The 15,975-nt window shown below is 39.7% G+C and overlaps 1 protein-coding gene across 7 annotated transcripts in view; it reads right to left on the bottom strand.

The window, feature by feature from the left end:
• RAD18 (RAD18 E3 ubiquitin protein ligase) overlaps positions 1–15,975 on the bottom strand; it is a 110,827-nt gene that overhangs the window by 52,415 nt on the left and 42,437 nt on the right. The window lies entirely within an intron of this gene.

Genomic DNA, 15,975 nt, shown 5'->3' with positions numbered 1-15,975 from the left:
TCAGTCTATTAATGCACTGAATTATGTTGATTAATTTTCTAACATTAAACCAGTCGTGCATTCTTAGGATAAGTGAAGTCACTCAGTCGTGTCCGATTCTTTGCGACCCCATGGACTGCAGCCTAACAGGCTCCTCCGTTCATCGGATTTTCCAGGCAAGAATACTGGAGTGGGTTGCCATTTCCTTCTCCATCTTAGGATAAATCCCTTGGTTTAATAACTTAACTATAATGCATTATCCTTTCATGTAATGTTGGAATTGATTTACCAAAATACTGTTAAGAATTTTTGCATCTATGTTCATGAAGAATATTGGTCAAAACTTTAAGGCAGGAAGTATTCCTTCCTTTTCAATTTTTTAGAAGAATTATTTTAGAATTAGTATTATTTCCTTCCTTATGTATTTCATAAAATTCACCACCGAAGCCATTTGGATCTGGAATTTTCTTCCTGGGGATGCAAATTCAATTTAGTTCCCAGATGAAGGAATATTCATGCTTATCTACTTTTCCTTGACTGCTGCTGCTGCTGCTGCTCAGTCGTGTCCGACTGTGTGTGACCCCACAGACGGCAGCCCACGAGGCTCCGCAGTCCCAGGTAAGAACACTGGAGTAGGTTGCCATTTCCTTCTCCAGTGCATAAAAGTGAAAAGTGAAAGTGAAGTCACTCAGTCGTGTCCGACTCCTAGTGACCCCATGGACTGCAGCCCACCAGGCTCCTCTGTCCATGGGATTTGCCAGGCAAGAGTACTGGAGTGGGGTGCCATTGCCTTCTCTGGTTTAGTAATTTGTGTTATTCACGAAATTTGTCCATTTCATGTATGTTCCCAAATGCATTGCCAGTTACTTGTAATACTTATTAATTACAATAGGATACTTAGTATCCTCCCTCTTTTATTCCTGATATCCATGATTTGTGTTTTCTCTCTTTTAGTCTTAATCAGGGTTGCTAGAGGTTTCTCAATTTTGTTGATCTTTTCAAACAACCAGCTTGAGGTTTCATAGATTTTCTGTTATTTTCCTGTCTTTGATTCCATTGATTTCTGCTCCTATCTTCACTATTACTTTCTTCCTGCTTGCTTTGGATGGAATTTACCCTTTTTTCTAGTTTCTTAAGATGAAAGTATTTATGAAGAATTTAAAACATCCTCTCTTTTCTAGTATCAGCTTTTAATGCTACACATTTCCTCCCAGGCACTGCTTCAGTTGCAACCCACAGTGATATGACGCATTTTCATTTAGTTCAATTTATTCCCTAATCTGTTTTTACTTCATCCAGTACATTTTTCAATTCAAGTATGTTTGTCATCTAAGGAATTCCATTTGGTCTTTTTTATAGGGTCCACGGTAAAGCGTCTGCCTGCAATGCGGGAGACCCGGTTCGATTCATGGGTCGGGAAGGTCCCCTGGAGAACGAAATGGCAATCCACTCCAGCACTCTTGCCTGGAAAATCCCATGGACGGAGGGGCCTGATAGGCTACAGTCCATGGGGTTGCAAAGAGTCGGACACGACTAAGCGACTTCATTTTTTCACTTCTCAACTCAGCAGAATCCTCCTTGATTCTTCCTTTTTGACATAAAGAGCGTATTTGTAAACGCCGTTTTAACATTCTTATCTACTAATTTTACCAGTTCTGTCATTCCTGTGTGTTAGTTGCTCAGTCATGTCCGACTCTTTATGACCCCATGGACTGTAGCCCACCAGGCGCCTCTGTCCATGGAATTCTCCAGGCCAGAATACTGGAGGGGGTTGCTATTCCCTTCTCCAGGGGATTTTCCTGACCCAGGGATTGAACCCTGGTATCCGGCATTGCAGGCAGATTCTTTATGGTCTGAGCCACCAGGGAAGCTCGGTTCTATTAATTGATTTTTCTCTTTTCTAGGATCTTTTTTTTTTTTTTTTTTGCTTCTTTGAATGCCTGGTAATTTCAATAGGATACTGTTAATTTTATATTGTTGATGGCAAAATTTCATTCTATCCTTAAACTGTATTGTAATTTATTCTGCTGCTGCTGCTAAGTTGCTTCAGTCAAGTCCAACTCTGTGCGACCCCATAGGCGGCAGCCCACCAGGCTCCTCCATCCCTGGGATTCTCCAGGCAAGAACACTGAAGTGGGTTGCCATTGCCTTCTCCAATGCATGAAAGTGAAAAGTGAAAGTGAAGTCACTCAGTCGTGTCTGACTCTTTGCGACCCCATGGCCTACAGCCCACCAGGCCCCTCCGTCCATGGGATTTTCCAGGCAAGAGTACTGAAGTGGGGTCCCATTGCCTTCTCCAGTAGTTTATTCTGAAGCACATCAAACTAGTTGTAGTCAACAAAATCATTTCATGCTTTGCTTTCAAATTTTATCAGGGCAAATTATCAAGAGAAGAGAATGAGAACACAGCCAAAGTAAGACTGAGTAAAAATATCTCCAAAAGATGTAACTGGTAAAGGATTTATTCAAAATATATAAAGAACTTTTAAAACTCAGTAAGAAAATGAACAACCCAATTAAAAAATAGGCAGAAGATCTGAGCAAAAAAGATTTACCAAAGAAGATATGTAGATGGCAAGTAAGCATAGGAAAAGATGCTCCACATCATGTCGTTAGAGAATTGCACATTAGAACAATGAGATACCACTATACACCTAACAGAAGGGCAAAAATCCAAACACTAACACCACCATATGCAGTGGGAAGCAAAATGGCACAGACACTTCCAAAGATAACCTGGCAGTTTCTTAAAAAACTAAAGGTACCTTATGACCCAGCAATCACATTCTTTAGTATTTACCTGAATGAACTGAAAACTTATGTCCACACAAAAACCCGCACATGAACATTTAATTATAGCTTTTCTCATAATTGCCAAAAGAGGCAAACAAGGTATTCTTCAGTAAGGGAACTGGTCACTGAACTTTGGTACATCCAGAAAATAGATTATTCAGCTCCCAAAAACAATGAGCTATAAAGCCATGAAAAAACTTAGAGGAAGCTTAAATGCATTACTAAGGAAAAGAATATATACTGTATGAATCCAACTGTATGACATTTGGGAAAAGACAAAACTATGAAGACAGGAATAAGATAAGTGGTTGCCAGGGGTTAGGGATAAAGATGTGACGCACATAGCATTTTTAGCACAACGAAACTATTCCTGTGTGCCACAACAGTAGAAGTATAGCACTGGATGTTTGTCAAAACCCACAGAATATATAATACCAAGAATGAACTCTAGATAAACTGTGGAGTCTGAGTGATAACAAGGTGTCAATGTAGGTTCATCAGTTATAAGAAATGTACCATTCTGGTGGGGAGTGTTGAGAGTAGGAGAGCCTGTGCGTGTGTCAGATCAGGAGAAACATAAGAACTATCAATATTTTCCACTCAACTTTGCTGTGAACCTAAAACTGGCCTAAAAAAGTCTGAAAAAAATATTTTTATTAAGGAAAATTAAAGCAACAAGTAGCCTAGAGCAGGGATCAGCAAATAATAGTCCAAGGGTCAAATGCAACCCATGGCCAAATTTTGTATGGTCCTCAAGCTAACACTGGTACTCACATTTTAGAAAGGATTATAAACAAACAAGAACATTTGACAGAGACCATATGTAGCCTGCAAAGCCTAAACTACGTATTATCTGGCTTTAAGGTAGTTAAGCTTTACTAATAAAGCAGTAATATCTTTCTGAGGCTTCTGCCTAAAGCCTTACATACTAAGAAGTTTTTTCAAGTGTGCCTGGTGGCTGTTGAAATTCAAGCTGTTTCCTGTCCTGTGTGAACTCCAGAATTCTTCTGGAACTAATCTTTCCAAGTTTTTCTCTGGTCTTGGGCAGTTTCCTCTCATTCAAGGCTAGAAGGCTAGGTAGCCAAACACTTGCCCAGATCTTTCTATAGATCTTTAGAGCTCTGTTCTCTCTGTGGGTCCCTCCTTTCTGAGACTCTGTCCTGTCACCATGGCCTCCACAACTTTGATTTCTGTTGTACCTATTCAGTGATACAACAAGATTATTTTGGGCTCCCCCCACCCAAAACCGCCTGCCAGCTGCTGGAGCTGTAGAGCTCATCATTTTATTTGTTCTGTTTCTCTCAGGGATAATAGTCCTGTGCTACCTTTTTTCCAATATCTGAAAATCCATTGGTTTATATATTTCATCTGGTTTTCAAGCTTCTAAGGGGGGAAAGTAAGTATAGTCTGTTATTCCATCTGGGCTAGGAGTAGAAATCTCCATTTACTTTGATTTTTGTGTATTGGGAAAGTTTTTTTTTTTTTTTCTTACCAAAATATGGTATGATTTTTTTTAATATAAATTTATTTATTTTAATTGGAGGTTAATTACTTTACAATATTGTATTGGTTTTGCCATATATCAACATGAATCCGCCACAGGTATACACGTGTTCCCCATCCTGAACCCCCCTCCCACCTCCCTCCCCGTATCTGGGTCGTCCCAGTGCAACAGCCCTAAGCAACCAGTATCATGCATCAAACTAAAATTTTTATTTGACTATAGTTGCTTTACATTGTGTTAGGTTCTGCTGTACAGAAAAGTGAATCAGCTACTGTTGCTAAGTTGCTAAGCTGTGTCTGACTCTTTGTGACCCAATGAACTGCAGCATTCCAGGCTTCTCTATCCATCACTGTCCCCCTGAGTTAGCTCAAACTCAAGTCCATTCAGTCAGTGATGACATCCAACCATCTCATCCTCTGTCGTCCCCTTCTCCTCCTGCTCTCAATCTTTCCCAGCATCAGGGTCTTTTCCAGTGAGTCTGCTCCTTGCACAAGGTGGCCAAAGTACTGGAGCTCCAGATTCAGCATCAGTCCTTACAATGAATATTCAAGGGTTGATTTCCTTTAGGATTGCCTGGTTTGATCTCCTTGCAGTCCAGGGGACTCTCAAGAGTCTTCTCCAACATCATAGTTCAAAAGTGTCAATTCTTTGGCACTCAGCTTTCTTCATGGTCCAGCTCTCATATCCATACAAGATTACTGGAAAAATCATAGTCCTTACTATAAGGACCTTTGTGTGCAAAGTGATGGTTCTGCTTTTTAATATGCTGTCAATGTTTGTTATCATGAGAAACTCTGGGCTGGATGAAGCACAAGATGAAATCAAGATTGCCGGGAGAAGTACCAATAACTTCAAATATGTAGATGACAGCACCCTTATGGCAGAAAGCGAAGAAGAACTAAAGAGCCTCTTGATGAAAGTGAAAGAGGAGAGTGAAAAAGTTGGCTTAAAGCTCAACATTCAGAAAACTAAGATCATGGCATCTGGTCCCATCACTTCATGGCAAACACATGGGGAAACAGTGGAAACGGTGGCTGACTTTATTTTGGGGGTCTCCGAAATCACTGCAGATGGTGACTGCAGCCATGAAATTAAAAGATGCTTGCTTCTTAGAAGGAAAGTTATGACCAACCAAGACAGCATATTGAAAAGCAGAGACATTACTTTGCTGACAAAGGTCCATCTAGTCAAAGCTATGGTTTTTCCAGGAGTCATGTAGGGATGTGAGAGTTGGACTACAAAGAAAGCTGAGCACAGAAGAATTGATGCTTTTGACCTATGGTGTTGGAGAAGACTCAAGAGTCCCTTGGACTGCAAGGAGATGCAACTAATCCATCCTAAAGGAAATTGGTCCTAAATATTCATTGGAAGGACTGATGCTGAAGCTGAAACTCCAATACTTTGGCCACCTGATGTGAAGAGCTGACTCATTTGAAAAGACCCTGATGCTGGGAAAGATTGAAGGCAGGGGTAGAAGGGGACAACAGAGAATGAGAGAGTTGGATGGCATCACTGACTCAATAGACATGAGTTTGAGTAAACTCCGGGAGTTGGCAATGGAAGCCTAGCATGCTGCAGTCCATGGGGTCGCAAAGTCGTACACAACTAAGTGATTGAACTGAACTGAACTGATGTTTGTTATAGCTTTCCTCCAAGAAGCAAGCATCTTTTAATTTTATGGCTGTAGTCAACTGTCTGCATTGATTCTGGAGCCCAAGAAAATGAAATCTGACACTGTCTCCACATTTTCCTCATCTATTTGCCATGAAGTCATAGAACCAGATGCCATGATCTTAGTTTTCTGAATGTTGAGCTTTAAGACAGCTTTTTAACTCTCAAGCTCTTTCCCTTTCATTAAGAGGCTCTTCAGTTCTTCTTCACTTTCTGCCATTAGAGTGGTATCATCTGCATATCTGAGGTTGTTGATATTTCTCCCGGTAATCTTGATTCCAGCTGGTGGTGCTTCCAGCCCAGCATTGCACATGTACTCTGCATATAAGTTAAATAAACAAGGTGACAGCATACAGCCTGGATGTACTCCTTTCCCAGTTTTGAATCAGTCCATTGTTCCATGTTTGGAACTTTGGCCACCTCATGCGAAGAGCTGACTCATTGGAAAAGACTCTGATGCTGGGAGGGATTGGGGGCAGAAGGAGAAGGGGACGACAGAGGATGAGATGGCTGGATGGCATCACTGACTCGATGGACGTCAGTCTGAGTTAACTCCGGGAGTTGGTGATGGACAGGGAGGCCTGGCATGCTGTGATTCATGGGGTTGCTAAGAGTCGGACACGACTGAGCGACTGAACTGAACTGAACTGACTGTTGCTTCTTGACCTGTATATAGGTTTCTCAGGAGGCAGGTAAGGTGGTCTGGTATTCCCACCTCTTTAAGAACTTTCCAGTTTGTTGTGATCCATACAGTCAATCCACACATTGTCAATGTCAATCCATACACTGAATCACCTGAAAATATACATATACTCTCTCTTTTTCAGACTTTCTTCCCATTTAGGTCACCACAGGTCATTAAGTAAATTTCCCTGTGGTATACAGCAGGTTCTCAATAGTTGCCTATTTAATACATAGTGTCAATACGCATATATGTCAATCCCAACCTCCCAATTCTCCCCACCCCCCATCCCTCTTGGTATCCACATATTCAGTCTTTACAGCCATGTCTCTATTTCTGCTTTGCAAATAAGATCACCTATTATCATTTTTCTAGATTCAACACAGATGCGTTAATATATGATTAAAATACAGTACTTATGATTGACATTAACATATAGTGAATCTACTGTTGTTTATAAGTGAGTTAAAATACTTTTGAAATTTCCTGGTTTTAATTTTTCTTAGACCCATGTGTTATTTGGAATTGTATTATTTAGTTTCCAAATTATCTGGTGACTTTACAGGGGGCTTTGTTGCTGATTTCTAATTTGATTTCATCTTGTGGTAGAGAACAGACTCTGTACTGAACGAATTCACAAGCTGAACCTTCTGCACATCCCCAGGGCTTGCTCTCTCTGTGCTACTTTCTCCTCTCCACACTCTATCTTGCAAACCTTAGCTCCTTCAGCTTCCCTGGTCTTTCTTTCTCCTTAACTCAAGAGCCCACCAGGCTCTGCCTGGGAACCCCTGCTCTCAGCCTAGAAACTGTTACAGTGCTCGTCTCACTTTTTCGTCTCTCAGAGATTCCTGTCCTTTGTTATCGTTGTTTCTAACATCTTGAAAACTATTTCATGTGTTTTGGCCATTTACCAGTGGTTGTTTTTGGGGGAGGGTGGAGAGGGGTATATACCAATTATTCTGTCCTGGCCAGAAGCAGAACTCCCCTAAACTCTAATCTGTAATATGATACACACTGACAACTATAACCCACATAAACAAAAGTTCTCTGGTGTGCTAGACAAATTTTAAGAGTGCACAAAGGCTTAGAGAACTGAGAGAACTGTTGCTCTAAACTTTGCGGTGTCCCAGGGCTTAGTTTTAGGCTTTGTTCCCCACAGCACTCTCCTCCCAGGTAATGTAAGTATACAGTTTTAAATCACTCATCTTTTTAGTTAGGTAGATTCATCCATTCATACCTAATTCTCTTTTCCACTTGAATATCCACTAGAAACCCAAATGTAACATAGCAAAATAGGAATTCTGATCCCTTTCCCTATCCACAATCCTTGCCCTGGTCTCCATCTCAGTAAATGGCATCATCATTTCTCCAGCTGCTTGAACCAAAAACGTAGGGGTCATTCCTGATTCCTCTGTTAGTCATAGGGGTATGTTAAATTCATCAGCAAGTACTACTGGCTCTACTTCAAAAGTTTTGTCTTGAAATCGACTTGAATTGTCGATTTTAGTTCTATGACCACTCTAGAAATGCCACATCTCTGGCCTAATTTACTAAAACAGCCTCACTTCCTACAGGTCTCTCACCTACTTAAAGGAATCTTCCCAGACCAGCAGCTTCATCACTTTCTACCCCTACCTGAAGTCACTTCATAGCACATAACACGAATCTGACACATTTTACTCACTTGTTTACTGTCTGACTATTTCCAATATAATGTAAGCTCTGCTTGAGCTGAGACATTACTTGTTTTTTGAATGTTATATTCCTATTATCTAGAATATTGTCTGGGATACAGTAACTGGTAACCAATAAATAGTACTTGAGTAAAGAGCCGTCAGATTGGTTTTCTTACTATTTCTTGCCACCTTACAATTTATTCTCTAGTCAGCAGACATCATCTTTTTAAATGTAGATAAAATCATATTACTTGTCTTTCTAAACTCTCCAATGACTTCCCACTGCAGTAAGAATAAAACCCAAAATATACTCCTAAAAGGTCTTATGGGTCTGGCCCCACCTCCCTACACACCACTCATCCCCTTCCCCTTCACTCCATTCATACTCACCTACACTGTGTCTGCTTCAGGGCCTCTGTCTTTGATATCCTCTCTGCCTGGACTACTATTCCTCCAGCTCTGTGAACCATTACTTTCATTTTAAGGTAACAATTCACCTTTTAATTTTAATTGTTACCTCACTTCAAAGGTCAACTCCTTAAGAAAAGCCTTTTCCTGATGACATTATCTAATGTCTCTATAATTTCTATCAAATTACTCCATTTTATTTTTTTATAGCTTGCCAATGCAGGAGACATGGGTTGGATCCCTGGGTTAGGAAGATCTCCTAGAGTAGGAAAAGGCAATCCACTCCAGTATTCTTGCCTGGAAACTCCGTGGACAGACGAGCTCAGTGGGCAATACTCCAACGGGTTGCAGAGTCAGACATGACTAAACGTGCACACATATACACATCAAACGTCAACTCTTTAAGGAAAGCCTTTTCCTGATGATATTATCTAATGGCCTCATCAGTTCAGTTCAGTCCAACTCTTTGCGACCCCATGAATTGCAGCATGCCAGGCCTCCCTGTCCATCACCAACTCTCAGAGTTCACCCAACTCATGTCTTCATAATTCCTATCAAATTACTGTTTTATTTTCTTTATAGCATCTGCCATCTAAAAGTGTGGTATTTGCTGATTTATTGTTTTTAATGTCTGCTATTAGAATATGACAAATATCAAATATGACAATATGCTATTATCTCTATGACAAGAGGTTCTTGTCGCTGCTCTATACTCAGTATATAGAACAGCAGCTGACACATGGCAGATGCTCAATAAACATTTAGTGAATTAATGAACAACCTAATAAAAAATAAAGGAAGAAATAAAGCTAACATGTCTTGCCTACAAGATTAAGCTGGTACTCTCAGAAAAAGTTTCAGGAGATAATCCCAGAGTGTTCATTAGAAGTTAGTTTTTCTTTTCTTGGCAAAGTATAAAACTATCTATTACCAAGGTAAAGACCATGAAGAGTCCCAAAATATGTCTGTCATGGCAGTTAGGCAATTAGAGTAATTCTCTGTCAGGCTAAGATTCCACCTCTTAGCAATTCAGTCTTAACTAAGAAGACTTATCAAAAGCATTTGCAAACTGAAATCCATAGGTAATTTAATAAACTCATTTCATTCAACCCCATATCAAATATACTTTCTACAGATCTGGAACTAAGGCTCAAAATGATTTCACTATTTCTCTCCTCTTCTAAAAGAGGAAGTAATGAATACAAATCTATCCCAAAGAGTGCTAAAGAAAATAAGATACACCATCACAAAACCACCAAAGTTACTCAGTCATAAAATTAAGCTTTTTAAAAGCACTATAACCTGAAACTAAAGCTTAGTCCCTCAAAAAGAAGTTCCCAACACACAGATTATTTACTCAGATACAAAGCATGGCACAGGCAAAGGGCTTCAAGCTGAGCATCTGGTGAGTGTGGGTTTAATTTCCAGTCCTGCTTTTTACTAATAGTTATGTGGGCAATTTATCTAAGCCAAACAATAAATCAAGAGTAAAAGTAATATTTCCAATTATGTACAGATGCAATACCCACTTTCCCAGAGAGTCTCCTGGAAAATGTATCCCACCAAAACAAGAAAAAAGAAGAAGTGGATTTGGATCCTGAAATAAGTCAGCTGCCATAGGAGGGAGGCTAGGATACCCAGAAGACCGGTGACAGGGAGCCCCCCAGAGCAGCCATGAAGGAGGCCCAGAGAGAGCAGCCACAGTGGACTGGAAAAGAGCTGGGGCTGCTTCAGGCAAGAGGCTCCTGAGAGAAAAGCGAGTTGATGAACTATCTATGAGGTTCACTGTAAAGTGACTCACATTTCTGATGGAAAGTTTAGAGATAAATTAATACCATATAAATAGAAAACTAAGCACATGAAATGATTAATTATAGGAAAAACAGAACGTTTTCCTGAAAGGAATTACAAGTATAAGGACGGAAAAAATAATTTTCCCTTTAATGCTCTCAGTTCTTAGCTGGGGCATTATAACAAAAGACAGGTTTATATAAGAAAAACAAAACAGATGCTTATTAACATGTATACCTCATGTGTTTACGGAAGACACCCAGAGAAAAACTCTTAAGCCACTCAGAGGTGATTTACAACACTGGCTTAAATATCATCTTCATCTAGATTAATAAAAAAAAAAAAAAAAAGGTGTGGGGGAGGCCAGTTATGGGGAGATGGCCAGGAAAAACACAGTAACCAAGAGTGAAATCTGTTATGCTGATTTAAGTCCAAGCCTTCTCCAGCAACAGGAAACTAACCTACTTCTAGGTTAGGGATAGAGAGGGGAGGAGGGACAGACGCCTTTGTGCTGTGCTGTGCTTAGTCACTTTAGTTGTGTCCGACTCTGTGCAACCCCATGGATTGTAAATCCCCCCAGGCTCCTCCATCCATGGGGATTCTCCAGGCAAGAATACTGGCGTGGGTTGCCATGCTCTCCTCTGGGCGATCTTCCCAACCCTGGGATCAAACTCAGGTCTCCTGCACTGCAGGTGGATTTTTCACCATCTGAGCCAAATGGAGGGGAGACAGAGAGCTTTTCTTTCTGTTGCTTCTCAAATGCCTTCTCCTCAAAGAAATATGCCACAGTGACATATTCTTGGGAAGTGGTGTATTCTGCTACCCTTCATAACCACAGTATGTATGCTAGCTGGTTCAAACTGTATACCAAGCTTATTAAAAAATTAGGACAATATTCAGAGATTGAGAGGAAGGTGAAGAATCACGATTTAAAATGGAGCTAAATTTTCATTTTTCAAATTAGGACTTTAATCAGTTGTTAACATGGAAAACTGAAAAATTCTCCAAGAAATAGTAGAAAGAATAATCTTTTATAAAAAAGAAGGTAATTATTAAAACAAAAGCCCAAAGGCTTGACAGTTGTTAGTTCAAGGAAATGGAAATGGAGACAGGTTGGTGGTGGAGGAGGCAGATTTTTTTATATAAGCCTTATAGAAATGTGATCTAAAAAAAGTATATTAAAACATTAACAAAAATGTTAAAAAAAAAAGAAGAGCTATCAATGGTATATTTAGATCCTGATACTAAATGAAACTGTGACTAAAACTATAATGATAATAAGCACTTGAGCTTTAGGAAGTGCCCCCAAAGTTTTGTGGTTTTTTTTTTAATTATTATTAAAGTATAAACTGTGGAAAATTCTTAAAGCGATGGGAATACCAGACCACCTGACCTGCCTCTTGAGAAACCTGCATGCAGGTCAGGAAGTAACAGTTAGAACTGGACATGGAACAACAGACTGGTTCCAAATAGGAAAAGGAGTATGTCAAGGCTGTATATTGTCACCCTGCTTATTTAACTTACATGCAGAGGACACCATGAGGAACGCTGGACTGGAAGAAGCACAAGCTGGAATCAAGATTGCCGGGAGAAATATCAATAGCCTCAGATATGCAGATGACACCACCCTTATGGCAGAAAGTGAAGAGGAACTAAAAAGCCTCTTGATGAAAGTGAAAGTGGAGAGTGAAAAAGTTGGCTTAAAGCTCAACATTCAGAAAACGAAGATCATGGCATCTGGTCCCATCACTTCATGGGAAATAGATGGGGAAACAGTGGAAACAGTGTCAGACTTTATTTGTGGGGGCTCCAAAATCACTGCAGATGGTGATTGCAGCCATGAAATTAAAAGACGCTTGCTCCTTGGAAGGAAAGTTATGACCAACCTAGATAGCATATTGAAAAGCAGAGACATTACTTTGCCAACAAAGGTCCATCTAGTCAAGGCTATGGTTTTTCCAGTGGTCATGTATGGATGTGAGAGTTGGACTGTGAAGAAAGCTGAGCACCGAAGAATTGATGCTTTTGAACTGTGGTGTTGGAGAAGACTCTTGAGAGTCCCTTGGACTGCAAGGAGATCCAACCAGTCCATTCTGAAGAAGATCAGTCCTGGGTGTTCTTTGGAAGGAATGATGCTAAAGCTGAAACTCCAATACTCTGGCCACCTCTTGCAAAGAGTTGACTCATTGGAAAAGACCCTGATGCTGGGAGGGATTGGGGGCAGGAGGAGAAGGGGACGACAGAGGATGAGATGGCTGGATGGCATCACTGACTCAATGGACATGAGTTTGAATGAACCCCGGGAGTTGGTGATGAACAGGGAGGCCTGGCGTGCTGCCATTCATGGGGTCACAAAGAGTCGGACATGACTGAGCGACTGACCTGACACAGGCACAGCTACCTGACTGACAAAACACTGAAGTGCTCACATCTGGTACCTGTGCACTTCCTCCTTCCTCCCCACAGGTCACAGCTGGACCTGCCCCTTCAAAGCTTAAAAAGTTAAAAAAGAAAACAGTTATCTTAGCACAACTAAGACATACCATTTATGGGATACTCAATCAGTAAATATTAACTCTCCACCATTGGCCGGGCACTTTAAATGTAAATTTAAATTGAAAACCAACCAAACAACCAAAGAATAAACAGCTACCTAATTGACAAAACAGTAATGTGCTTGCACTGGGAAAGATACATACAAACATCATTAAGGAAAATGAAGTGACAAAGTTGGGAAGCTGGTAATAACGAATAAAATAAAAACTATTTTTGGCACAAATTTGCAAGCTACAGAGTACTGAAATTCTTTACAGAAACATTGTCACTGAGTGGCCTGAGGACAGGATGGTAAGTCAGGAATATTTCCATTTGAATCCCATTTTCTTCTCACAGAGATGCTTTGACAGCAACTAATTAATATTTGCAAAATGCTTAGTGATGAGCTCCAAGTATAATGTGAGTCACAAATTAAAGAGCAGGCACATTTGACAAAATTCAGCGCACATTTATGATTAAAACTCTTCAAAAAATGAGCATAGAAGGAACCTACCTCAACACAGTAAAGGCCATATATGATAAGCCTGCAGCAAACATTATTCTCAATGGTGAGAAACTGAAAGCATTCCCCCTAAGACCAGGAAGAAGACAAGGGTGTCCACTTTCACCACTATTATTCAACATAGTTCTGGAAGTCCTAGCTACAGCAATCAGAGAAGAAAAAGAAATAAAAGGAATCCAGATAGGAAAAGAAGCAAAGCTCTCACATTTTACAGATGACATGATACAGGACATAGAAAACCCTAAAGATAGTATCTGAAAATTACTAGAGCTGATCAGTGAATTTAGCAAAGTTGCAGGATACAAAATCAATACACAGAAGTCACTTGCATTTCTAGGAACTAACAATGAAAAATCAGAAAGAGAAATTAAGGCATCAATCCCATTCACCATTGCAACAAAAAGAATTAAATATCTAAGAATAAACTCACCTAAGGAGACAAAAGAACTGTACAGAAAATTATAAGACGCTAATGAAAGAAATCAAAGAGGACATAAACAGATGGAGAGATATTCCATGTTCCTGGGTAGGAAGAATCAATATTGTGAAAATGATTATACTACCAAACCCCATCTACAGATTAAACGTGATATCCCTATCAAATTACCAATGGCATTTTTCACAGAACTAGAACAAAAAAATTCACAATTCATATGGAAACACAAAAGACCCAGAATAGCCAAAGCAGTCTTGAGAAAGAAGAATGGAGCTGGAGAAATCAACCTTCCTGACTTCAGATTATACTACAAAGCTACAGTCATCAAGACAGTATGGTACAGGCACAAAAATAGAAATAGAGACCAGTGGAACAAGACAGAAAACCCAGAAATAAACCCATGCACCTGTGAGTACCCTAATTTTGATGAAGGAAGCAAGAATGTACAGTGGGGCTAAGACAGTCTCTTCAATAAATGGTGCTGGGAAAACTGGACAGCTACATGTAAAAGAATGAAATTAGAATACTTTCTAACACCATACACAAAGATAAACTCAAAATGGATTAAAGACCTAAATGTAAGACCAGAAACTATAAAACTCTTAGAGGAAAACATAGGTAGAACACTCGATGACATAAATCAAAGCAAGATCCTCTATGACCCACCTCCTAGATTAATGGAAATAAAAACAAAAGTAAACAAGTGAGACCTGATTAAACTTAAATGATTTTGCACAGCAAAGGAAACTATAAGCAAGGTGAAAAGATAAACCTCAGAATGGGAGAAAATAATGGCAAATGAAACAACTGACAAAGGATTAATTCCCAAAATATACAAGCAGCTCATACAACTGAATACCAAGAAAACAAACAACCCAATCAAAAAGTGAGAAAAAGACCTAAACAGACATCTCTCCAAAGAAGACATATAGATGGCTAATAAATACATGAAAAGATGCTCAACACTGCTCATTATTAGAGAAATGCAAATCAAAACCACAATGAGGTATCACCTCACACTGGTCAGAATGGCCATCATCAAAAAGTCTGCAAACAATAAATGCTGCAGAGGGTGTGGAGAAAAGGGAATGCTCTTGCACTGTTGGTGGGAATGTAAACTGATACAGCCACTATGGAAGATGGAATGGAGATTCTTTAAAAAACTAGGAATAAAACCACCATATGACCCAGCAATCCCACTCGTAGGCATATATCCGGAGGAAACCAGGGTTGAAAAAGACTCATGTATCCCATTGTTCATTGCAGCACTATTTACAATAGCTAGAACATGGAAGCAACCTAGATATCCATCGACAGATGAATGGATAAAGAAGTTGTGGTACATATACACAATGGAATATTACTCAGCCATAAAAAGGAACACATTTGAGTCAGTTCTGATGAGGTGGATGAACCTAGAACCTATAAAACAGAGTGAACTGAGTCAGAAAGAGAAAAATAAATATCATATTCTAACACACATATACAGAATCTAGAAAAATGGCTCTGAAGAATTTATTTACAGGGCAGCAGTGGAGAAACAGACATAGAGAACAGACTTATGGACATAGGGAGAGGGGAGGAGAGGATGAGATGTATGGAAAGAGTAACATGGAAACTTACATTACCATATGTAAAATAGATAGCCAACGGGAATCTGCTGTATGGCTCAGGAAACTCACAAAGGGGCTCGGTACCAACCTAGAGGGGTGGGATGGGGAGGGAGACGGGAGGGAGGTTCCAAAGGGAGGGGATATATATATATATATATATATATACACACCTATGGCTGATTCATGTTGAGGTTTGACAGAAAACAAAAAAATTCTGTAAAGCAATTATCCTTCAATAAAAATATAAATTAAAAAAATAAAACAAAACTAGTAACTCATCAAAAAAAGAAAAGAGCAGGTACACACTTGCAAAAAAAAAAAAGTCACTGTCTGAGTAAACATTCAACCAAAATTCAGTCTCTTA

This window comes from Bubalus kerabau, chromosome 20 (genome assembly GCF_029407905.1).
Source record: "Bubalus kerabau isolate K-KA32 ecotype Philippines breed swamp buffalo chromosome 20, PCC_UOA_SB_1v2, whole genome shotgun sequence".
NCBI classification, from domain to species: Eukaryota; Metazoa; Chordata; class Mammalia; order Artiodactyla; family Bovidae; genus Bubalus; species Bubalus kerabau.
This window is presented reverse-complemented; position numbering and strand designations above follow the sequence as displayed.